Genomic DNA, 26,065 nt, shown 5'->3' with positions numbered 1-26,065 from the left:
TTTCTCCCCCTCCCCCTTCCTTCCAATAATCTGTCTTTTTCCTGTTCATTCCCACCCATCCACAGTCTCAACGTTTCAGAAACAGCTTCTCTCTATCATCAGATTTCTCAACAGACAATAAACTCATAAACACTACTTTTACTCTTTTGCACTACTTAATTAATTTAATTCTTTAATATATATTTATTATTGTAATTTACAGTTTTTATCATTATAAATTTTAATGTGCTAATGTTCTGCTGCCACAATGTACCAATCGACAGATGACACAATAGCCACTGCTCTGCATACCATCCTTACACATCTGGAGAAGGATGCTTATGTGAGAATGTTGTTCTTGGACTACAGTTCAGCATTCAGCATAATTCCATCCAGGCTCAACAAGCAGCTCAGAGACCTTGGCCTTGACCCTGCCTTGTGCAGCTGGATCCTGGACTTCCTGTCGGGTCGCCAGCAGGTGGTAAGAGTGGGCTCTCTCACCTCCAGCCCTCTGACTCTCAATACAGGAGCCCCTCAGGGCTGTGTACTGAGTATTCTCCTTTACTCCCTGTATGCCCATGGCTGTCGCCACCCACAGATCTAATCTGCTAATTAAATTTGCTGACAACACTACATTGATTGGCCTAATCTCAAACAATAACAAGGTGGCCAATAGGAAAGAAGTCATCTCTCTGACACAGTGGTGTCAAGAAAACAACCTGTCCCTCAATGTCACAAAAACAAAGCAGCTGGTGGTGGATTACAGGAGGAATGGAGACGGACTAACCCCTATTGACAGCAATAGAACTGGGGTGGAGAGGGTAAACAGCTTTAAGTTCCTTGGTATCCACATCAGCGAGGACCTCACATGGTCTGTACACACCAGCTGTGTAGTGAAAAGGCACAGCAGTGCCTCTTTCACCTCAGACAGTTGAGGAAGTTTGGTATGGGCCCCCAGATACTAAGGACTTTCTTTAGGGGCACAATTGAGAGCATCCTGACTGGCTGCATCACTGCTTGGTATGGGAACTGTACCTCCCTCAATCACGGAACTCTGCAGTTGTGAACTTACCATGATTCAGGACATTTACAAGGACAGGTGTGTAAAAAGGCTCCGGAGGATCATTGGGGACCCGAGTCACCCCAACCACAATCTATTCCAGCTGCCACCATCCGGGAAACGGTACCGCAGCATAAAAGCCAGGACCAACAGGCTCCGGGACAGCTTCTTCCATCAGCCCATCAGACGGATGAACTCATGCTGATTTGAGTGTACTCTATATTACATTGACTGTTCTATTTATTACAAATTACTATCATTGCACATTTAAGTGGAGACGTAACATAAAGATTTTTACTCCTCATGTATATGAAGGATGTAAGAAATAAAGTCAATTCATTCAATTCACAAAGCAATAGATGTCACAGCATCTGCCGGTAATATGAAACCTGATTCTGATTGGGATTGAAATTCATTCACTTTAACATTTCTTCAGGGACTGATTCGAGACCCAGACTTGGTTTTGCAGGATTGTTCTCTCCAACATCTTTAATTCCCCTTCCCATTCTGAAATGTCAGTCCATGGCCTCCTCTGCTGCCACGATGGGGCCTCTCTCAGCTTGGAGATGCTGCACTCCTGTATCAGTGTGGGCAGCCTCCTGCCTGATGGCGTAAACATCAATTGCTCCAACTTCCAGCAGTTCCTTCCCCCACTCCCCTTCTCTCTTTATCCATTCCTCATTCTGGCTCCTCTCTTAGCCGTTCATGTCCCCACCTCCCTTGGTGCCCCTCCGCCTCCTCTTTCACCCATGTAGCCCCTCCTCTCCCATCAGATTGCTTTTCCTTCAGCCCTTTACCTCGTCCACCTATCACCTCAAAGCTTCTTACTGCAACCCCCTCCCCTCAATAGATGCTGCCTGACCTCTGAGTTCCCCCAAAGTTTAGTGTGTGCAACTCTCCCTTCTACTGTACCCTCCGTCCCTCTGTTTAGCCTGTTCTTCAAATGCAGCATTAGCATCACCCAGCATAGTCTGGTCAGGCTGTGCAATGCAATGCCCAGGAAAGAGCATTTCTGAGGCAGAGTACACTGTGGGAGGGTGCTCAGGGAGTCACACTGTGGGAGGGTGGTACAGAGGGAGAGACACACTGTGGGGGGGTGGTACTGAGGGAGTCACACTGTGGGAGGGGTAGTGCTGAGGGGTAGTGCTGAGGGAGTCACACTGTGGGAGGGGTAGTGCTGAGGGAGTCACACTGTGGGAGGGGTAGTGCTGAGAGACGGTCTGTACTGAGGGTCAGTATGATCAAGGGGGTTTCTGCTCTGGCTCCCTGTGGGAGGGGTAGTGCTGAGGGGTAGTGCTGAGGGAGTCACACTGTGGGAGGGGTAGTGCTGAGGGAGTCACACTGTGGGAGGGGTAGTGCTGAGAGACGGTCTGTACTGAGGGTCAGTATGATCAAGGGGGTTTCTGCTCTGGCTCCCTGTGGGAGGGGTAGTGCTGAGAGAGGGTCTGAGGGAGGGGTAGTGCTGAGAGACAGTCTGTACTGAGGGTCAGTATGATCAGGGGGGTTTCTGCTCTGGCTCCCTGTGGGAGGGCCAGTGCTGAGGGAGGGTCTGTGGGAGGGGTAGTGCTGAGAGACAGTCTGTACTGAGGGTCAGTATGATCAGGGGGGTTTCTGCTCTGGCTCCCTGTGGGAGGGCCAGTGCTGAGGGAGGGTCTGTGGGAGGGGTAGTGCTGAGAGACGGTCTGTACTGAGGGTCAGTATGATCAAGGGGGTTTCTGTTCTGGCTCCCTGTGGGAGGGGTAGTGCTGAGGGAGGGTCTGTGGGAGGGGTAGTGCTGAGAGACGGTCTGTACTGAGGGTCAGTATGATCAAGGGGGTTTCTGTTCTGGCTCCCTGTGGGAGGGGTAGTGCTGAGGGAGGGGTAGTGCTGAGAGACGGTCTGTACTGAGGGTCAGTATGATCAAGGGGGTTTCTGCTCTGGCTCCCTGTGGGAGGGGTAGTGCTGAGGGAGGGTCTGTGGGAGGGGTAGTGCTGAGGGAGGGGTAGTGCTGAGAAACGGTCTGTACTGAGGGTCAGTAAGAGTCAGAGGCTGACAGGAAGTGCTGGAGTCTGAGTTCTGCCGTTGGGAGGAGGGGTCGAGAGTGAGGGATGGGGACAGTGTTTGTCCGAGCAGCCTCTGAGCCTCCTGGCAGCCGGCATCGAAACCCCCTCCTGCTGCAGATCCACGCACCCCCAGTCCGAAACTGCCCACTGCCGTCCCACACCCAGGGCATGGATCCTGTGATGAGTTTCCAAGCCATACTTTCCAAACTCCCGCACTCTCACTGACTCACTCACACTCAGTGACCTGCTCACTCACAATTACCTGTTCACACTCAGTGACCTGCTCACTCACAATTACCTGTTCACACTCAGTGACCTGCTCACTCACAATTACCTGTTCACACTCACTGACCCACTCACACACAATGACCTGTTCACACTCACTGACCCACTCACACACAATGACCTGTTCACACTCACTGACCCACTCACACACATTGACCTGTTCACACTCACTGACCCACACACACAATGACCTGTTCACACTCACTGACCCACTCACACACAATAAGAGCAGAAGAGATCGGAGTATAATTAGGCCAATTGGCCTATCGAGTCTGCTTTGCCATTCAATCATGGCTGATCTTTTGCTTGCTCCCCCGCCCCATTCCTTGGATTTCTCCTCGTAACCTTTGATGCCATGTCCAATCAAGCTCAGCCTTAAATACGCCTAACGACCTGGCCTTCACAGCTGTCTGTGGTAACAAATTCCACAAGTTACCACCCTCCGGCTCAATACATTCCTCATTTCTGTTCCAGATGGCCGCCTGAGGCAGCGCCCTCTGGCCCGAGAGAACTTCTCCACAGCTGCTGAGGGTACTGAGGCTCCTCCGCCGCCACATTCCAGCAGTTTCCTTTCATTTGCTCTCAGTAGTGGTTCCTTTCCCTCTGTGTCCCCTTCCTCACGGACTCCCTAAGACCATTGGACATAGGAGCAGAATAAGGCCATTCAACCATCGCGTCCATTCTGTCATTCCATCTTGGAAGACTTCTTATTATCCCTCTCAACCTCATCCCTGCTTTCTCCCATTAACCGCAACTCTGCCTACATTCACACTCACGCGTGCACTCCTGCACACCTGTTCACACTTGTCCAGGAAGGGAGCGGGGGTGGGGGGCAGCCGTGCCATGCTGAAGGTCAGCGGGGTAGGGTCGGGAGCCGGCTCGTGTCCTTGTTGGCGTCGCCCTCCGCCGGGTTGCTATGACAGAGCGGCTCTCTATAAATCTCAGCCTGCCTTCTGCTGTCAGGTGTACTGCCGGCGCTGCAGTGGGGGCAGCGAGCGCTCCCACACCCCAGCGCTGCCCGACTGCCTTCAAAAAGAAAACCGCCTCGGATTTTGGTGGCAACTTTCACCGAATTGTGAAGGGACAGAACAGGAAGCGATTCCCGGCAGCGAGCAGATGCGCCCACCAGAGGAGATCGCGCACAAGGGTTGAATTCGTCCTTGTTCAGTTCTTCGGGAGAGTCCGCCCGCCCTCGGAGCCCAGGACAGGTCAGTGTGGTGTCAGATAGTCCGCCGTGTCCGTGAGAGAGAGAGAGAGAGACAGAAAGAGTACGAGGGTATGTGTGTGTGTGTGTGAGAGAGAGAGAGAGAGAGAGAGAGAGAGAGTACGAGTGTATGTATGTGAGAGAGGGTGTAAGAGAAAGGAAGTGTGTGACTGTGAAAGAGAGCGTGTGAGAGACTGAGTGTGAAAGAGTGTGAGAGAGCATGTGTGTAAAAGAGAGAACATAAGTGTGAGGGAGGGTGTGTGTGAGAGAGTGTGTTTCAGAGAGCGCGCGCGTGTGTGTGAGAGAGAGAGAGCATACGAGAGAGAGTGTGAGTTTGTGTGAGAGTGCATTTGTGAGAGTGTGTGCGCATGTGAGAGAGAGAGAGAATGTGTGTTAGAGACAGTGTGTGTGTTTGTGAAGAGAGACTGGGTGTATGTTTCTGTGTGTGGGTGAGAGAGAGACTCTGTGTCTATGGGAGAGAGTGAGAAAGGAAGAGTGAGAAAGGAAGAGTGAGACACAGAGTGTGTGTGTGTGTGCAGGAGAGATGGTGTGTGTATGTGTGAGAGATGGACAGACAGAGAGAAAGATTGCGTGTGTACATGGGCATGTATTTATGTGTGTGTATCTATGAGTATGCCTGCATGTGAGAGTGTGTGTGAGTTTGTGTGTCTCTGTGTGGCATTAGTGTTGTCACATATCTGTTTATGAGGGTGACCATGTTTAGTTGTGTAAGGGTGTGTGTGAGAGGATGAGGGAATGTGTGCAAATGTGTGTAAGTAGTGTGTTTGTGTATGTGTGTAAGGGTGTATGTGAGAGTCAGTTTGTGTAAGGGATTGTATGTGGGGTGACTGGGTGTGCCATGATTGTGAGAGTGAGGGGTGTATGAGGGGTTGTGTGAGTGTGAGGGTGTATGTGAGAGGTGTATCAAGGGGTGAGGGTGAGAGACTGTGCAAATGAGGGGGGTATCAGGGGTTGTGTGAATGTGAGGTTGTATGTGAGAGTGAGGTGAGTGTTAGGGATGAGAGTGAGAGACTGAGAGTCAGGGGTGTGTAAGGGGGTGAGAGACTGTGAGAGTGAGGGGTGTGTCGGGGGGTGAGTGTGTGAGAGGAGTGTGCCAGGGGGTGAGGGGTGTGTCGGGGTGAGTGTGTGAGTGAGGAGTGTGTCGGGGTGAGGGGTATGTCGGGGGTGAGTGTGAGAGTGAGGGGTGTGTCAGGGGGTGAGTGTGAGAGTGATGGGTGTGTCGGGGGTGAGGGTGAGAGACTGAGTGAGGGGTGTGTCAGGGGATGAGGGTGAGTGTGTGAGAGTGAGGGGTGTGTCGGGGTGAGTGTATGAGAGTGAGGGGTGTGTCGGGGTGAGGGGTGAGTCGGGGTGAGTGTGTGAGAGTGAGGGGTGTGTCGGGGTGAGTGTGTGAGAGTGAGGGGTGTGTCAGGGGATGAGGGTGAGTGTGTGAGAGTGAGGGGTGTGTCGGGGGTGAGGGTGAGTGTGTGAGTGAGGGGTGTGTCAGGGGGTGAGTGTGTGAGGGTGAGGGGTGTGCCGGGGTGAGGGGTATGTCGGGGGTGTGTGAGAGTGAGGGGTGTGTCGGGGGTGAGGGTGAGAGACTGAGAGTGAGGGGTGTGTTGGGATGAGGGTGAGTGTGTGAGAGTGAGGGGTGTGTCTGTGGTGCGGGTGAGTGTGTGAGAGTGGGGGGTATGTCGGGTGTGAGGGTGAGAGACTGAGAGTGAGGGGTGTGTCGGGGTGAGAGGTGTGTTGGGGGTGAGTGTGAGTGTATGAGAGTGAAGGGTGTGTCGGGTGAGGGGTGTGTCGGGATGAGGGTGAGTGTGTGAGAATGAGGGGTTAGTCAGTGGGTTAGGGTGAGTGTGTGAGAGTGAGGGGTGTGTCGGGAGTGATGGTGAGTGTGCGAGTGAGGGGTTTGTCAGGAGGTTAGGGTGACTGTGTGAGAGTGAGGGGTGTGTAAGGGGATGAGGGTGAGTGTGTGAGAGTGAGGTGTGTGTCGGGGTGAGGGTGAGTGTGTGAGTGAGGGGTGTGTCGGGGTGAGGGTGAGTGTGTGAGTGTGGAGTATGTCAGGGTGAGGGGTGTGTCAGGGGTGAGTGTGAGAGTGAGGGGTGTGTCAGGGGGTGAGGGTGAGTGTGTGAGAGTGAGGGGTTTGTCGGGGTGAGGGTGAGTGTGTGCATGAGGGGTGTGTCGGGGGTGAGGGGTGTGTCGGGGGTGAGGGGTATGTCAGGGGGTGAGTGTGTGAGAGTGAGGGGTGTGTCAGGGGGTGAGTGTGTGAGAGTGAGGGGTGTGTCAGGGGATGAGGGTGAGTGTGTGAGAGTGAGGGGTTTGTCAGGGGGTGAGAGTGTGAGAGTGAGGGGTGTGTTAGGGGGTGAGGGTGAGAGACTGAGAGTGAGGGGTGTGTCAGGGGTGAGTGTGAGTGTGTGAGAGTGAGGGGAGTGTAAGGGGGTGAGGGTGAGTGTGAGAGTGAGGGGTGTGTCGGGGGGGGGGTGAATGTGTGAGAGGAGTGTGCCAAGGGGTGAGGGGTGTGTCAGGGGGTGAGTGTGTGAGAGTGAGGGGTGTGTCGGTGGTGCAGGTAAGTGTGTGAGAGTGGGGGGTATGTCGGGGGTGAGGGTGTGAGAGTGTCGGGTGTGAGGGTGAGAGACTGAGAGTGAGGGGTGTGTCGGGGTGAGAGGTGTGTTGGGGGTGAGTGTGAGTGTATGAGAGTGAAGGGTGTGTCAGGGGTGAGGGGTGTGTCGGGATGAGGGTGAGTTTGTGAGAGTGAGGGGTTTGTCAGGGGGTTAGGGTGAGTGTGTGAGAGTGAGGGGTGTGTAAGGGGGTGAGAGACAGAGTGAGGAGTGTGTCGGGGTGAGTGTTTGAGAGTGAGGGGTGTGTAAGGGGCTGAGAGACTGAGAGTGAGGGGTGTGTCAGGGGGTGAATGTGTGAGAGGAGTGTGCCAGGGGGTGAGGGGTGTGTCAGGGGGTGAGTGTGTGAGAGTGAGGGGTGTGTCGGTGGTGCGGGTGAGTGTGTGAGAGTGGGGGGTATGTCGGGGGTGAGGGTGAGTGTGTGAGAGCGAGGGGTGTGTCGGGGGTGAGTGTGAGTGTGTGAGAGCGAGGGGTGTGTCGGGGGTGAGAGACTGAGAGTGAGGGGTGTGTCGGGGTGAGGGTGAGTGTGTGAGAGTGAGGGGTGTGTCGGGGGTGAGTGTGTGAGAGTGAGGGGTGTGTCAGGGTGAGGGTGAGTGTGTGAGAGCGAGGGGTGTGTCGGGGGTGAGCGACTGAGAGTGAGGGGTGTGTCGGGGTGAGGGTGAGTGTGTGAGAGTGAGGGGTGTGTCGGGGGTGAGTGTGTGAGAGTGAGGGGTGTGTCAGGGTGAGGGTGAGAGACTGAGAGTGAGGGGTGTGGGTGAGTGTGTGAGAGTGACGGGTGTGTCGGGGAGTGGGGGTGAGTGTGTGAGAGTGAGGGGTGTGTCGGGGGGTGAGGGTGAGTGTGTGAGAGCGAGGGGTGTGTCGGGGGTGAGAGACTGAGAGTGAGTGGTGTGTCAGGGGGTGAGTGTGTGAAAGTGAGGGGTGTGTCAGGGGTGAGGGTGAGAGCCTGTGTGTGACTGTCTGACTGGGCACCATAATTACACAAACTCTGTGCTGGGATGGTTGGCCTCTGGAGCATGGTTCCCTGAGGGTGGGGGTTGGGGTTCGGCTGTGGTGAAGGGAGGGGTTGGGGTTCGGCTGTGGTGAGGGGAGGGTTTGGGGTTCGGCTGTGGTGAGGGTGGGGGTTGGTGTGTGGCTGTGGTGAGGGGAGGGTTTGGGGTTCGGCTGTGCTGAGGGGAGGGTTTGGGGTTCGGCTGTGGTGAGGGTGGGGTTTGGTGTGTGGCTGTGGTGAGGGGAGGGTTTGGGGTTCGGCTGTGGTGAGGGGAGGGGTTGGGGTTCGGCTGTGGTGAGGGGAGGGGTTGGGGTTCGGCTGTGGTGAGGGGAGGGTTTGGGGTTTGGCTGTGGTGAGGGTGGGGGTTGGTGTGTGGCTGTGCTGAGGGGAGGGTTTGGGGTTCGGCTGTGGTGAGGGTGGGGGTTGGTGTGTGGCTGTGGGGAGGGTTTGGGGTTTGGCTGTGGTGAGAGGAGGGTTTGGGGTTTGGCTGTGGTGAGGGTGGGGGTTGGTGTGTGGCTGTGGTGAGGGGAGGTGTTGGTGTGCGGCTGTGGTGAGGGGAGGGTTTGGGGTTCGGCTGTGCTGAGGGGAGGGTTTGGGGTTCGGCTGTGGTGAAGGGAGGGTTTGGGGTTCGGCTGTGGTGAGGGGAGGGTTTGGGATTCGGCTGTGGTGAGGGGAGGGTTTGGGGTTCGGCTGTGGTGAGGGGAGGGTTTGGGGTTCGGCTGTGGTGAGGGGAGGGTTTGGGGTTCGGCTGTGGTGAGGGGAGGGTTTGGGGTTTGGCTGTGCTGAGGGGAGGGTTTGGGGTTCGGCTGTGGTGAGGGGAGGTGTTGGGGTTCGGCTGTGGTGAGGGGAGGTGTTGGGGTTCGGCTGTGGTGAGGGGAGGGTTTGGGGTTCGGCTGTGGTGAGGGGAGGGTTTGGGGTTCGGCTGTGGTGAGGGTGGGGTTTGGTGTGTGGCTGTGGTGAGGGTGGGGTTTGGTGTGTGGCTGTGGTGAGGGGAGGGTTTGGGGTTCGGCTGTGGTGAGGGGAGGGGTTGGGGTTCGGCTGTGGTGAGGGGAGGGTTTGGGGTTCGGCTGTGGTGAGAGGAGGGTTTGGGGTTTGGCTGTTGTGAGAGGAGGGTTTGGGGTTTGGCTGTGGTGAGGGGAGGGTTTGGGGTTCGGCTGTGCTGAGGGGAGGTGTTGGTGTGCGGCTGTGGTGAGGGGAGGGTTTGGGGTTTGGCTGTGCTGAGGGGAGGGTTTGGGGTTCGCTGTGGTGAGGGGAGGGTTTGGGGTTCGGCTGTGCTGAGGGGAGGGTTTGGGGTTCGGCTGTGGTGAAGGGAGGGTTTGGGGTTCGGCTGTGGTGAGGGGAGGGTTTGGGATTCGGCTGTGGTGAGGGGAGGGTTTGGGGTTCGGCTGTGGTGAGGGGAGGTGTTGGTGTGCGGCTGTTTTGAGGGGAGGGTTTGGGGTTTGGCTGTGCTGAGGGGAGGTGTTGGGGTTCGGCTGTGGTGAGGGGAGGTGTTGGGGTTCGGCTGTGGTGAGGGGAGGTGTTGGGGTTCGGCTGTGGTGAAGGGAGGGTTTGGGGTTCGGCTGTGGTGAGGGGAGGGTTTGGGGTTCGGCTGTGGTGAGGGTGGGGTTTGGTGTGTGGCTGTGGTGAGGGTGGGGTTTGGTGTGTGGCTGTGGTGAGGGGAGGGTTTGGGGTTCGGCTGTGGTGAGGGGAGGGGTTGGGGTTCGGCTGTGGTGAGGGGAGGGGTTGGGGTTCGGCTGTGGTGAGGGGAGGGTTTGGGGTTCGGCTGTGGTGAGGGTGGGGTTTGGTGTGTGGCTGTGGTGAGGGGAGGGTTTGGGGTTCGGCTGTGGTGAGGGGAGGGTTTGGGGTTCGGCTGTGGTGAGGGGAGGTGTTGGTGTGCGGCTGTGGTGAGGGGAGGGGTTGGGGTTCGGCTGTGGTGAGGGGAGGGGTTGGGGTTCGGCTGTGGTGAGGGTGGGGGTTGGTGTGTGGCTGTGGTGAGGGGAGGGTTTGGGGTTCGGCTGTGGTGAAGGGAGGGTTTGGGGTTCGGCTGTGGTGAGGGGAGGTGTTGGGGTTCGGCTGTGGTGAGGGGAGGGTTTGGGGTTCGGCTGTGGTGAGGGTGGGGGTTGGTGTGTGGCTGTGGTGAGGGGAGGGTTTGGGGTTCGGCTGTGGTGAGGGTGGGGGTTGGTGTGTGGCTGTGGTGAGGGGAGGGTTTGGGGTTCGGCTGTGGTGAGGGTGGGGTTTGGTGTGTGGCTGTGGTGAGGGGAGGGTTTGGGGTTCGGCTGCTCTCTGCTGACACAATAGAGCAGTGCAGATCAGTAACTGGTCTGCAAGCTGAGAGCTGGTGCGAGGATGCAGCAGCTGACAGCCAGGTCTGCAGAGCCTGACCCTGACGATTTGATCCCCAGTGAGAACCCCAGGAGCTAAACAGCAGAGAACCTGAGTCCCAGGCAGTCAGTCACTGTGTGGGAGACAGGAGGTTTGGATCAAACATCATTCCTTTGGGGACTCGTTGGGTCTTGTGTTCCAACCTGATTTCATTAGCTGAGTCCTTCATTCAATGCCTGTGCCCGTCCCCTGTCTATCTCTGTTACACAATGCAGGAGTCCGTCTACTTCCAAAGTACTCTGTATTTGTAGATTTAGTAGCACTGCAGTTAGTACATCGCATTTACAGCTTCGGGGCCATGGCGTTTGGAGTTCAATTTTGGCACAGTCTATCAGCAGTTTGTATGCTGTCCCGAGAGTTCACACAGTTCCAAGATGTACTCGTTAGCAAGCTCTCCTGTGATTAGGCTAGGGTTAACTGTAAGTGGGTTGCTGGGCTGCGCAGATCGTTCCGGCCTGTATCCTTTTATAAAAAACAATCTAATGGTTTCTTGGGCTGTATTCAGGAGTCTGAAACCTGTTTGCAACAGTCCTGTCAGTAGTTTGGGGTCTGTCTACTGCACGCTGTTTGTTGATTACACTGAAGAGAGCCTCTTTAATCCAGGCAGCGTCCTGGTAAATCTCCTCTGCACACTCTCCTATAATGAGGCAACCAGAACTAAACACAATACTCCAAGTGTGGTCTAACAGGAGTTTTATAGATCTCCGTTACCTTACAGCTCTTAAACTCAATACCCTGACTAATGAAAGCCAGCACACCACAGTCCTTTTTAACCCTTTCAACTTAAACTTTACACTACCTTCATTTTTTGGAATCCTCAGCAGGGTAACCATGGAGACGTTTTTCCAAATATGTCTTTTATTTATAAAATTTACAAGCAGGATGCTTGTCACCGCTTACAGTGCAAGATGTATCCCATTTTCCATCCTACATTGCACAGTGTCAACGTGACGTCACGTACGTTCCACAAGCAATGGCCAACAGTACCAGGTCCCCTGTGCCCAGTGGAAGGAGGCTTCAGTTGCCTTTGCCCATGGAGCCTTGTGGTTGTCCTGGACTAGCTTTCAGCTCCACTCTTGGCAGCTCTCTGCTGTTTTCATCAGTCTGAAGTATTCAGTCCTGGACAGCACCTGCTCCAGCAGACTAGCTAGTTAGAAACATAGAAAACCTACAGCACTGTACAGGCCCTTTGGCCCACAAAGCTGTGCCGAACATCTCCCTTCTGGGCAGACAGCTTTTTGTTCCTGGGTAGCACACACAAAATGCAGCAGGTCAGTCAGCATCTATGGAGGGGAATAAACAGTCAATGCTTCAGGCCGAGACCCTTCATCAGGACTAGAAAGAAAGAGAAAAGGTGCCGGAATAAGAAGGTGAGGAGAACCAGGAGGACAAGCTGGAAGGTGATAGGTGAAGCCAAGTGGGTGGGGAGAGAGAGATGAAGTACGAAGCTGGGAGGTGATAGGTGGAAAAGGTAAAGGGCTAAAGAAGAAGGAATCTAATAGTACCATGGGAGAAAGGGAAGGAGGAGGGGCACTGGGGGAGGTGAGAATGGAGCCAGAATGGGAAATAGAAGAAGAGAGAAAGGGGAGGGTGGGAGAATTTACTGTAATTTAGTGAACTAGATGTTCATGCTATCAGGTCGGAGGCTACCCAGACAGAATATGAGATGTTGCTCCTCCAACCTGAAAATGGCCTCACCTTGGGGCAGAACATAAGATGTCCTGGCCCTGTGGGACTGGACAGGGCTAGGAAGTGTACAAAGCCAAGCTTCCAGATGACAGTACACCAGAAGGTACCATCGCATTAGATAGATAGATAGATAGATAGATACTTTATTCATCCCCATGGGGAAATTCAACTTTTTTTCCAATGTCCCATACACTTGTTGTAGCAAAACTAATTACATACAATACTTAACTCAGTAAAAAATATGATATGCATCTAAATCACTATCTCAAAAAGCATTAATAATAGCTTTTAAAAAGTTCTTAAGTCCTGGCGGTAGAATTGTAAAGCCTAATGGCATTGGGGAGTATTGACCTCTTCATCCTGTCTGAGGAGCATTGCATCGATAGTAACCTGTCGCTGAAACTGCTTCTCTGTCTCAGGATGGTGCTATGTAGAGGATGTTCAGAGTTATCCATAATTGACCGTAGCCTACTCAGCGCCCTTCGCTCAGCTACCGATGTTAAACTCTCGAGTACTTTGCCCACGACAGAGCCCGCCTTCCTTACCAGCTTATTAAGACGTGAGGCGTCCCTCTTCTTAATGCTTCCTCCCCAACACGCCACCACAAAGAAGAGGGCGCTCTCCACAACTGACCTATAGAACATCTTCAGCATCTCACTACAGACATTGAATGACGCCAACCTTCTTAGGAAGTACAGTCGACTCTGTGCCTTCCTGCACAAGGCATCTGTGTTGGCATTACCTACAAGGCTAAGACCAGAAATGGTGACCTAGCCCTCCATGAACAACATCAACATCTTCTGCTTGGTTGATATACAGGTTGGACATTATGGCAGGACAAGGTAACACAAAAAGAGAATGCAGACTGAAGTATACCAGCTACAGAGAGCGTGCAGTGCGGGTAGACAATAAGGTGGATTGTGAGGTCAACACTTCATTTTATTTTAGTGTAGAATTATTCAGTAGTCTGATAGAAGCTGCCCTTGATCCTGATGTGCATTACAAGATCCTGTCCAGGTCATCACCAATCAAGTGAAGTCTGTTCTGAGGCAGGTGAACCCAGGAACCGAGTCATCGGGAGCGGCTGGCAGATCATCAAGCTGGTGGGAAGTGTTCGTTGGTCAGGATGTCTGTGGAGCAATACTGCCAACCGGCACATTCCAGGCTGCAGGGTCACCGTGCTGGGGGATGCACAGAAAGGGTACGTTGGGGAAGGACCACTGTTAAGGGTTCTCCTCCTGCTGGAGAGGAAAGGACCAGGTGGGGGGACAAAACCCCTCATTTCCTGTAGTGTTTGGTACAAAACCCCAGAGTGCCACATGAGTGATGGGACATTGTGGAAAGCATTCACCGTGTGTATAAAGGATGAAAAGGTATTGAACGGTTTATTCTTGTACATTTTTTTATCGTGAATAAAATTTATTTTGTTAAAAAAGGTGATCCACCCAGACCGAACATACCAAGTTTGCTAGCAGCCATCTGTTGCTCTACAAAACCATCATGGGATAGGCTGGGTGAGAGTGTTTTTGTGGACATGTACCTAGTTAGCGCGATGGAATATCATGAATGTATTGGGATTGGTTTATTATTGTCACATGTGCATGTCTGTTTTAACATCCTGAACTCAATGGCAGCAGCTCAATTAATCCAAAATTTTGCCTGGAACAGCTCATCAGCATCAGCATCACCTGTCCAAGTTTCACTCTAGCTACAGTTGTAGCGTATGTACAGAATTGGCACAGAGTTGTAACGTATGTACAGAATTGGCACAGGGTTGTAACGTACATACAGAATTGGCACAGGGTTGTAACGTACGTACAGAATTGGCACAGGGTTGTAACGTATGCACAGAATTGGCACAGGGTTGTAACATATGTACAGAATTGGCACAGAGTTGTAACGTACATACAGAATTGGCACAGAGTTGTAACGTACGTACAGAATTGGCACAGAGTTGTAACGTACGTACAGAATTGGCACAGGGTTGTAACGTATGCACAGAATTGGCACAGGGTTGTAATGTATGCACAGAATTGGCACAGGGTTGTAACGTAATTGGCACAGAGTTGTAACGTACGCACAGAATTGGCACAGGGTTGTAATGTATGTACAGAATTGGCACAGAGTTGTAACATACGCACAGAATTGGCACAGGGTTGTAACATACGCACAGAATTGGCACAGGGTTGTAACATACGTACAGAATTGGCACAGAGTTGCACTGTTTAGAATAAGGTGCCTGGGATGTGTCTTTGAATTACATGTGTGTTCACCAGCACGCCAAGCTTATAGTTATGGCTGCACTTTCTAGATTTCAGATAGTTTTGTTTTATTTTCATTCAGAGATACAGTGAGGAACAGGCCCTTCCAGCCCACTGAGCTACAGCACCCATCAACCCACCGATTTAATCCCAGCATAATCACCGGACACTTTACAATGACTTGTTAACCTACCAACCCGTTAGTCTTTGGACTCGGAGGAAACCGGAGCACCCGGACGAAGCCCATGCATCCATGGGGAAACTCCTTATAGAGGATGCTGGGAATGAACTCTGACTCCTCGAGCTGTGATAGTGTCGTGATAGCCCCTACATTACTGTCACGCTGGGAATGAACTCTGAACTCTGACTCCTTGAGCTGCAATAGTGTCACAATAACTCCTATTTTACCATGGTGATGACGTGAGATTTGAAGTTTCCCAAATTCTATATTGGGTAAGATGAAACATGAAGGTTTTCAGAGATGACGGGAGGAAGCCCGCCCTGTTATTGAGTGTGTGCTGTGTATCAGAAGTGCAGAAAACTGGGAAAATATTCCAAAGGTCAGGGAGACAGTACAGGTCAGTTACTGAAAGATGCCTATGAGGGGTATAGATAGGGTAAATGAAAGCAGACTTCTTCCACCAAGGTTGGGTGAGACTAGAACTAGAGGTTGTAAGTTATGGGTGAAAGGTGAAATATTTTGTTGTACTTCTACGGATTGTCAGGTATGATGTTGTGGCCATCACTGAATTGTGGCTGAAGGATGGTTTCAGTTGGGAGCTAAATGTCCAAGGTTACATGTTATATCGGAGGGACGTGGCTCTGCTGGTGAAGAATGCCATCAGATCAGTAGAAAGATGTGACATAGGATAGGAAGATGTTGACTCCTGTGGGTTGAGTTAAGAAAGTGCTAGGGTAAAAGGACCCTGATGGCAGTTATATACAGGCCCCCCAACAGTGACTGGGATGTGGACCACAGGTTACAACTGGAAATAGAAACGACATGTCAAAAGGGCAATGTTATGATAGTCACGGGAGATTTTAACATGCAGGTAGATTGGGAAAATCAGGCTGGTAATGGATCTCAAGAAAGTGAATTTGTTGAATGCTACTAGATGGCTTTTCAGAACAGTTGTTGAATTACTAGGGGGCAGCTGTACTGGACTGGGTGTTAAGTAACAAACTTGAGGAGATTAAGGAACTTAAGATAAAGGAATGCTTAGGAGACAGTGAACACTATGACTGAGTTCAACTTGAAATTTGATAGGGAGAAAGTAAAATCTGACGTAGCAGTATTTCAGTGGAGTAAAGGAAATTACAGTGGTATGAGAGAGGAGTTGGCCAAAGTAAATTGGAAGGAGATGCTGGCAGGGATGACAGCAGTGTGAGTTTCTGGGGAAAATGAGGAAGGAGCAGGGTAGACGTATTCCAAAAACAAAGAAATACTCAAATGGCAAAATGGTACAACTGTAGCTGACAAGGGAAGTCAAAGCTAATGTGAAAGCAAAAGATACAGCATATAACAAAGCAAAAAAATAGTAGGACAACACACACAAAGTGCTGGTGGAACACAGCAGGCCAGGCAGCATCTATAGGGAGAAGCACTGTCGACGTTTCGGGCTGAGACCCTTCGTCAGGATGATAGTAGGACGATGGAGGATTGGGAAGCTTTTAAAAACCTACAGGAAGCAACTAAACATCATTGGGGGAAAAGGTGAAATATGAAAGCAAGTTAGCAAGCAATATCAAGGTGGATAGAAAAACCTTTTTCAAGTATGTTTTTAAAAAAACAAAAGGGATGAGAGTGGACAGATTCCAGAGAAATAATAACAGGCGATAGGGAGATGGCAGATGAACTAAATGAGAATTTTGCATCAGTCTTCACTGAGGAAGACACTAGCAGTGTGCCAGATAATGGAGAATGTGAGGAAAGAGAAGTGGGTGCAGTTACTATTGCAAGGAAGAAGGTGCTCAAAAAGGTGAAAGACTTAAAGGTGCATAATTCACCCAAACCAGATGAACTGCACCCTAGGGTTCTGAAAGAGGTGGTGATAAAGATTGTGGAGGCATTAGTAATGATCTTTCAAGAATCATTGGAATCTGGCACGGAAAATTGCAAATGTCACTCCACTCTTAAGGGAAAATCTTGCCTGATGAACCTGTTGGAATTCTTTAAGGAGATTACAAGTAGGATAGATAAAGGGGATGTAGTTGATGTTGTATATTTGGATTTTCAGAAGGCCTTTGACAAGGTGCCACACATGAAGCTGCTTACTAAGTTAAGAGCCCGTGGTATTACAGGAAAGTTACTAACATGGTTAGAGCATTGGCTGACTGGTAGGAGGTAGCGAGTGGGAATAAAAGAGTCCTTTTTTGGTTGGCTGCCAGTGACTAGTGGTGTTCCACAGGGGTTGGTGTTAGGACCACTTCTTTTTATGCTGTATATAAATGATTTAGATGATGGAATAGATTGCTTTGTTGCCAAGTTTGCAGATGAAACAAAGATTGATGGAAGGATAGGTAGGTTTGAGGAAACAGAAAGGCTGCAGAAGGACTTAGACAGATTTGGAGAATGGGTAAGAGAGTGGCAAGTATGAAAGGATGCTTCCCATGTTGGGGGAGTCCAGGACAAGAGGCACAGTCTCAGGATGGGTGGGCTTCCATTTAGAACAGAGATGCGGAGACATTTCTTTAGCCAGAGGGTGGTGAATTTGTGGAATTTGTTACCACAGCCAGCTGTGGAGGGCAGGTTGTTGGGTGTATTTCAGGCATGTTGATAGGTTCTTGATTGGCCATGGCATCAAAGGTTACAGGGAGTAGACTGGAAAGTGGGGGGGGGGGGGGGGGGGAGGATCAGTCATGATTGAATTGTTGCGTTTTATGTTCTTATGGTCTGATTTAAGCAGAACCTGAGGGGGAACATCCTCACTCAGAGAGTAGTGAGAGTGTGGAACGAGCTGCCAGCAGAAGTGGTGGATGTGGCTTTGATTTGGATAGGTACGTGGGTGGGAGGGAAACAGAGGATTATGGTCCGGGTGCTGATTAATGGTTCAGTAGTTCACCCATGTGGCCAATTAACCGACTACCTCGTACGTCTTTGGAATGTGAGAGAAAACTCGAGAATGCAGGAGAAGCCCCCGTGGTCACGGGGAGAAGGTACAAATGCCTCAGCGGCAGCAACAGGAATTGAAACTGTGTGGCTGGCTCCGTACTAACAACATGCTAATTGCTACACTACCATGTTGCCCCTAAATTCAAAGAACGGAGCTCTGCTGTAAAAGCTGAGCTCCCTGGCATCTGAGTAGACTAGCTCATTACCCAGATGAAAGGTCTCGACCTGAAACGTCGACTGACCATTTCCCTCCAATGATGCTGCCTGGCCTGCTGAGATCCTTGAGTGCTTTATGTGTTGCTCCAAGATCTCCAGCATCTCAAAGCAGTGTAATGTTGAATCAGGTTTGCAGGTCTAGTACGTGAGACAGAAGCACTGACTTAGAATAAGTACATTAATCATTTATCTACAATCAGTAAAAATTTGACCAAATGTACATGTTCCCCAAATTACAGACATTACAAGGCTGAATATTCAACAAACATACTTAGTTAAAAGCGTTTGCAGAACACAGCTTCCCAGGACCAGCAAGGATCTGCAGGTCTTACAGATTGGAATGGGCAAAGAAGTGGCAGATGGGATGTAGTGTAGGGGAGTGTATGGCCATTCACTTTGGCAGAAGGAATAAAGGGGAGAAAATACTAAAACTGAGGTGCGTAGGTCATTCACTCATGCAGGATTCCCTAAAGATTAACTTGCTGGTTGAGCTGGTGCAAAAGGTCAATGCAATGCAAACACAAGGAAATCTGCAGATGCTGGAAATTCAAACAACAACACACACAAAATGCTGGTGGAACACAGCAGGCCGGGCAGCATCTATAGGGAGAAGCACTGTCGACGTTTCGGGTCGAGACCCTTCGTCAGGACTAACTGAAAGGAAAGATAGTAAGAGATTTCAAGAATGTTAGCATTTGTTTTGAGAGCACTACAATATAAAAGCAAGGATATAATGCTGAGGTTTTTTAAGGCTTTGCTTAGACCACTTTTGGAGCATTGTGAGCAGCTTTGGGCCCCATATCTAAGAAATGATGTAGTAGCACTGGAGAGGGTCCAAAGGAGGTTCATAAGAACAATTCTGGGAACGAAAGGATTAACAAATGACAAGCGTTTGATGGCTCTTGTCCTGTAATTGCTAGAGTTTCGAAGAATGAAACCTACCAAATATTCAAAGACATAGATAGAGTGGATGTGGAGAGGATGTTTCCTATAGTGGGGGAGTCTAGGACCAGAGGATACAGATAGAGTGGATGTGGAGAGGATGTTTCCTATAGTGGGGGAGTCTAGGACCAGAGGACACTGATAGAGTGGATGTGGAGAGGATGTTTCCTATAGTGGGGGAGTCTAGGACCAGAGGACACAGATAGAGTGGATGTGGAGAGGATGTTTCCTATAGTGGGGGAGTCTAGGACCAGAGGACACAGATAGAGTGGACGTGGAGAGAATGTTTCCTATAGTGGGGGAGTCTAGGACCAGAGGACACTGATAGAGTGGACGTGGAGAGGATGTTTCCTATAGTGGGGGAGTCTAGGACCAGAGGACACTGATAGAGTGGACGTGGAGAGGATGTTTCCTATAGTGGGGGAGTCTAGGACCAGAGGACACAGATAGAGTGGATGTGGAGAGGATGTTTCTTATAGTGGGGGAGTCTAGGACCAGAGGACATAGAGTGGATGTGGAGAGGATGTTCCCTATAGTGGGGAAGTCTAGGACCAGAGGACACAGATGGAGTGGATGTGGAGAGGATGTTTCCTATAGTGGGGAAGTCTAGGATCAGAGGACACAGATAGAGTGGATGTGGAGAGGATGTTTCCTATAGTGGGGGAGTCTAGGATCAGAGGACACAGATAGAGTGGATGTGGAGAGGATGTTTCCTATAGTGGGGGAGTCTAGGATCAGAGGACACAGATAGAGTGGATGTGGAGAGGATGTTTCCTATAGTGGGGGAGTCTAGGACCAGAGGACACAGATAGAGTGGATGTGGAGAGGATGTTTCCTATGGTGGGAAGTCTAGGACTAGGGTACTCAGTCTCAGAATAGGGTGATGTCCCCTTAGAATAGAGATGAGGAGAAATTTCCTTTGCTGGAATGGTGAGTGGTAGAATTCATTGCCAAATACTATGGAGGGTAAGACACTGAGTATATTTAAAGCAGAGATTGATAGGTTCTTAATTACTCAGGGTGTCAAAGGATATGGGCAGAAGGCAAGAGAATGGAGTTGAGATGGATAATAATCAGTCATGATGGAATGGTAGACAGGCTCAATGGCCTCATTCTGTTCCTGTGTCTTATGGTATTATGGCTTTAGAAACAGCTTCTTCCCATCCACCATCACATTTCTGAATGGTCCATGAACACAACCTCGTTATTTTGCTCTCTGCTTACACTATTTATGTGCAATGTATATAGTCGTCTTCTAATTTATTGTATGTTTTCTGTATTGCACTGTAGTCTGCCATAAAGTGACATGTAACTGATAATAAACCTCATTCTGATTCTTTGTGAAAACTGGCAGATACAGAAAGGCAAACCAATGCATTTATTGATGCTGAAACCTCATCTGATTTCATTGCCAAATGAAAGGCGGTGTGTAATCAGCACTCACTGTGGAGCAGAGGGCTCTATACTGAGCTGCAGTACAGGGCTCTGATTAAAACTCATGGGAAGCAAGAATTCTCAATGTCATTGGGGAGAGGACGGCAGCTGCTGGCTACTCCAAATCTCTTCTCAAAGATGGAGTATTTCAAATGTGACGGATAGTGATTCCAGCTTCCACCATTGCTGTCAGTGGTGGGTGGGGCCAGAGGGAATGGAAACATTATAAGACATAGGAGTAGAATTAGGCCATTCAGCCCATCGAGCCTGCTCTGCTGTTCCATCATGGCTGATTTATTATCTCTCTCAACCCCATTCTCCTGTCTTCTCCCCATAACCTTTAACACCCTGACTAATCAAGAACCTATCAACCTCCACTTTAAATATACCCAAAGACTTGGCCTCCACAGCCAAATATGTCAATGAGTTCCTCAGATTCACCACCTTCTGGCTGAAGAATTTTCTCCTCATCTCTGTTCTAAATGGGACTCCCCCTATTCTGAGGTTGTGCCCTCTGGCCCTAGACTCACCCACCACAGGAAACATCCTCTCCACATCCACTCTATCTAAACCTTTCAATATTTGATAGATTTAATGAGATCCCCCTCCTCATTCTTCTAAACTCCAGCAAGTACAGGTCTAGGGCCATCAAATGCTCGTCACATGTTAACCCTTTCATTCTCAGAATCACCTTTGAACTCTCTCCAATGCCAGCACATTAGGAGAGACTGTAGAAGAGAGAGTGGAGGGATAGAAAGGGAAGGAAGGCAGAGGAGGGGAGTGGGAGAACAGGTAGGAGAGGGAGGTGGAGGAAAGGGGAGGTTGTTGGGATGGTTTTGGGGATAGAGAGGGGATTTGGGGACAGGCCAGGGTCCAAGTCTCAGTCTCTGCTCTGTGCTTGAAGGTCAGTGGTGTAGGTCCGAACAGAATTTGAGGCATTTCTCTGTATTTCAATGATAAATAAATCTGAATCGAAATTCAAGAGGTTCCACATTCAACACTGTTTAATGTTATTTCCAGTACACAAGGGTAAAGGAGAACAAAATAATCATTACACCGGATCCGATACAGCACAAAAAGACACAATAAGATAAAGAGCATGATGCTAAAAAACACAATGAATATAAATACTTAAGATAGATTGATTGTATGTCCATAAAGTGAGGCTCGGCACAGGAGTGCCTGTATGTAAGGTGATTGACAGGAAATGATAAAGTTGTGGTGAATTTGTAGGAAGAGGGGAAGGATGAAGGGAAGAGAGCAGGAGAGTAGGAAGGAGCAAAGGAGAAAGAAGGGAGGGCTGAGGAGAGTTGGGGGGAAGTGAATGGGGTATTCACAAAGTGACAAGACAAGGACAATCTTGGAACTCACAACATCACTTTCCAATTTAATTAACACAAATTTTGGATTAGAGATTTCAGATTTTTATTAAGCACACCTTATAGGTGTAGAATTGAAAGTCACCCCATTTGCCAAAGAAACACAGAACTCTCCCTCTGCAACCCAACATTATTCGAAGAGGCAATGGCCAGCACAAGTTAGGCACAGAGTAAGCTTCCTCCCCACTGTCCTGTCATGCATTCCCAGGCCACGGGTTGGAGGCAGGGTGAAACTCCCTTGATAATGCTCGGCAGCCTCTCCCTGCCCCACTGTTGCCCTGTTTTGCTTTCCGATCTCTCTGAAACAGCACCGCACTGGTCCTCAACACCTCCCACCACTCTAAAGGTTAACTCACAGGTTGAGTCGGTGGTGAGGAAGGCAAATGCAATGTTAGCATTCATTTCAAGAGAACTAGAATATAAAATCAATGACGTGATGCTGAGACACTGGTCAGATCACAAATGGCCTAATTCTGCTCCTATGACACAAGGACAACCGTGAGCTCTGTACCCTGGGGGTGGGAGGTATGGGGAGGTTTGTGTGTAACCAGGCAGGGGGTAAAAGGGAGCCTGTTTGCAGCCACAGGAAGGTCAGAGATGGGGTGATGTAGATCTGCAGAGGAAGGGTGTTAAGGTTGGAAAGGAATTACAGAGGAAGTAGTTTCGACCTGGAACTGGTCAGACCCCGACCCTTCCCAGAGACCAACTCTGGGTGGGATCTGACACTTTCCAGAGGGCCTATTCCTAGGTAGCCTCCATCCCTCCTTGTGTTCCATTTGACCCTGATATCTGTGTGAGGAGTGTGTTTTCTTAAACTTGCTTCTGTGATTAATAATTAAATCTTTGTGTGGCTCAATTTCCCATTCAGATAAATGGTTTTAATATTTAAATGTGTTTGGAATCCAGGATTTAAGTGGCTCGGAGATCGATGACGGGTTATAGTAACATTAATCACCGTCTCCATGCACTGTTTGCCCAGCCCTCAGCCTCATTACAAATCACTATCCTTTAAAATCAAATCGACAGTGGCTGCAACTCCATTTGTCAGCTGGTTGCAACCTGGAGCCGCTATTGATCACAGCATGACCTTCAACCCAACACCAATTGCCCTCTGAACCCTGAGGTGAATAAATATCAATCTCACTTGCTCTCTGACCCCTGAGGTGAATGAACATCAATTTCACTTGCTGTCTGACCCTTGAGGTGAATGAACATTGACCCCACTCACCCTCTGACCCCCTGAGGTGAATGAATATTGACTCCTACACAATGTCCTTCCTTCAGCTGACTGTGGGACTGTCTCCCCAGTGGGGGTCAAAGGTCAGTGTCCGTATATGTCACCATATACAGCGCTGAGATGTGTTTCCCTTGTGTAAATCAGTTAAGTTATTGAACCATGATAGAATCAAGGAAAGACCACACAGTGAGGCTCCCGTATCTTCTTCCTGATGGCAGCAATGAGAAGAGTGTGACCTGGGTGGTGGGAGCCCCCTGATGATGGATGCTCTTTCCTGTGACAGTGCTCAACGTTGGGGAGGGCTTCACCCATGATTGACTGGACCGTATCCACTACTTTTGTAGGATTTTCTGCTCGAGGGCATTGGTGTTTCCATACTGGGCTGTGATGTAACCAGTCACAAACACATTTAAGAAGTTTGTCATAGTTTGAGATGTCAGGCTGACTCTTTGCAAGCTTCTCGGGAATGAGTGACGCTGTCGTGCTTTCTTTGTAATACATATACCTGTCTGGACACGCACCCCCCCCCCCCCCTGCTGACAGCTCCTGTGGCTCCTCCCACAGACCCCCTGCTGACTGCTCCTGTGGCTCCTCCCACAGACCCCCTGCTGACTGCTCCTGTGGCTCCTCCCACAGACCCCCTGCTCCTGTGGCTCCTCCCACAGACCCCCTGCTGACTGCTCCTGTGGCTCCTCCCACAGACCCCCTGCTGACTGCTCCTGTGGCTCCTCCCACAGACCCACTGCTGACTGCTCCTGTGGCTCCTCCCACTGACCCCCTGCTGACTGTTCCTGTGGCTCCTCCCACAGACCCTGCTGACTGCTCCTGTGGCTCCTCCCACAGACCCCTGCTGACTGCTCCTGTGGCTCCTCCCACAGACCCCTGCTGACTGCTCCTGTGGCTCCTCCCACAGACCCCCTGCTGACTGTTCCTGTGGCTCCTCCCACAGACCCCCTGCTGACTGCTCCTGTGGCTCCTCCCACAGACCCCTGCTGACTGCTCCTGTGGCTCCTCCCACTGACCCCTGCTGACTCCTCCCACAGACCCCCTGCTGACTGCTCCTGTGGCTCCTCCCACAGACCCCCTGCTGACTGCTCCTGTGGCTCCTCCCACAGACCCCTGCTGACAGCTCCTGTGGCTCCTCCCACAGACCCCCTGCTGACTGCTCCTGTGGCTCCTCCCACAGCCCCCCGCTGACTGCTCCTGTGGCTCCTCCCACAGACCCCCGCTGACTGCTCCTGTGGCTCCTCCCACAGACCCTGCTGACTGCTCCTGTGGCTCCTCCCACAGACCCCCTGCTGACTGCTCCTGTGGCTCCTCCCACAGACCCCTGCTGACTGCTCCTGTGGCTCCTCCCACAGACCCCCTGCTGACTGCTCCTGTGGCTCCTCCCACAGACCCCCTGCTGACTGCTCCTGTGGCTCCTCCCACAGACCCCTGCTGACTGCTCCTGTGGCTCCTCCCACAGACCCCCCTGCTGACTGCTCCTGTGGCTCCTCCCACAGACCCCTGCTGACTGCTCCTGTGGCTCCTCCCACAGACCCCTGCTGACTGCTCCTGTGACTCCTCCCACAGACCCCCTGCTGACTGCTCCTGTGGCTCCTCCCACAGACCCCCTGCTGACTGCTCCTGTGGCTCCTCCCACAGACCCCTGCTGACTGCTCCTGTGACTCCTCCCACAGATCCCTGCTGACTGCTCCTGTGACTCCTCCCACAGACCCACTGCTGACTGCTCCTGTGGCTCCTCCCACAGACCCCTGCTGACTGCTCCTGTGGCTCCTCCCACAGACCCACTGCTCCTGTGGCTCCTCCCACAGACCCCCTGCTGACTGTTCCTGTGGCTCCTCCCACAGACCCCCTGCTGACTGCTCCTGTGGCTCCTCCCACAGACCCCTGCTGACTGCTCCTGTGGCTCCTCCCACAGACCCCTGCTGACTGCTCCTGTGGCTCCTCCCACAGACCCCTGATGACTGCTCCTGTGACTCCTCCCACAGACCCCTGCTGACTGCTCCTGTGGCTCCTCCCACAGACCCTGCTGACTGCTCCTGTGGCTCCTCCCACAGACCCCCTGCTGACTGCTCCTGTGGCTCCTCCCACAGACCCCCTGCTGACTGCTCCTGTGGCTCCTCCCACAGACCCACTGCTCCTGTGGCTCCTCCCACAGACCCCCGCTGACTGCTCCTGTGGCTCCTCCCACAGACCCCCGCTGACTGCTCCTGTGGCTCCTCCCACAGACCCCCTGCTGACTGCTCCTGTGGCTCCTCCCACAGACCCCTGCTGACTGCTCCTGTGGCTCCTCCCACAGATCCCTGCTGACTGCTCCTGTGGCTCCTCCCACAGACCCACTGCTCCTGTGGCTCCTCCCACAGACCCTGCTGACTGCTCCTGTGGCTCCTCCCACAGACCCACAGCTCCTGTGGCTCCTCCCACAGACCCACTGCTGACTGCTCCTGTGGCTCCTCCCACAGACCCCCTGCTGACTGCTCCTGTGGCTCCTCCCACAGACCCCCTGCTGACTGCTCCTGTGGCTCCTCCCACAGACCCCCTGCTGACTGCTCCTGTGGCTCCTCCCACAGACCCACTGCTGACTGCTCCTGTGGCTCCTCCCACAGACCCACTGCTGACTGCTCCTGTGGCTCCTCCCACAGACCCCTGCTGACTGCTCCTGTGGCTCCTCCCACAGACCCCCTGCTGACTGCTCCTGTGGCTCCTCCCACAGACCCCCTGCTGACTGCTCCTGTGGCTCCTCCCACAGACCCTGCTGACTGCTCCTGGTGGCTCCTCCCACAGACCCTGCTGACTGCTCCTGTGGCTCCTCCCACAGACCCACTGCTGACTGCTCCTGTGGCTCCTCCCACAGACCCCTGCTGACTGCTCCTGTGGCTCCTCCCACAGACCCACTGCTCCTGTGGCTCCTCCCACAGACCCCTGCTGACTGCTCCTGTGGCTCCTCCCACAGACCCCCTGCTGACTGCTCCTGTGGCTCCTCCCACAGACCCCCTGCTGACTGCTCCTGTGGCTCCTCCCACAGACCCTGCTGACTGCTCCTGTGGCTCCTCCCACAGACCCTGCTGACTGCTCCTGTGGCTCCTCCCACAGACCCACTGCTGACTGCTCCTGTGGCTCCTCCCACAGACCCCTGCTGACTGCTCCTGTGGCTCCTCCCACAGACCCACTGCTCCTGTGGCTCCTCCCACAGACCCCCTGCTGACTGTTCCTGTGGCTCCTCCCACAGACCCCTGATGACTGCTCCTGTGACTC

General features: G+C 51.9%; 1 protein-coding gene across 1 annotated transcript in view; it reads left to right on the top strand.

Annotated features, from left to right (window-relative positions):
• The first annotated feature begins 4,307 nt into the window (after positions 1 to 4,307).
• LOC140740884 (carbohydrate sulfotransferase 8-like) overlaps positions 4,308 to 26,065 on the top strand; it is a 176,962-nt gene continuing 155,204 nt past the window's right edge. The window contains exon 1 of the mRNA XM_073070486.1: positions 4,308 to 4,574. The gene's annotated coding sequence lies outside the window, so the exon portion shown is untranslated. The remainder of the gene's footprint in view (positions 4,575 to 26,065) is intronic.

The sequence above is a fragment of the Hemitrygon akajei genome, chromosome 17, assembly GCF_048418815.1.
Source record: "Hemitrygon akajei chromosome 17, sHemAka1.3, whole genome shotgun sequence".
NCBI classification, from domain to species: domain Eukaryota; kingdom Metazoa; phylum Chordata; class Chondrichthyes; order Myliobatiformes; family Dasyatidae; genus Hemitrygon; species Hemitrygon akajei.
Note: the sequence above shows the minus strand (reverse complement) of the source record. Positions and strands in the feature narration are given on the sequence as shown.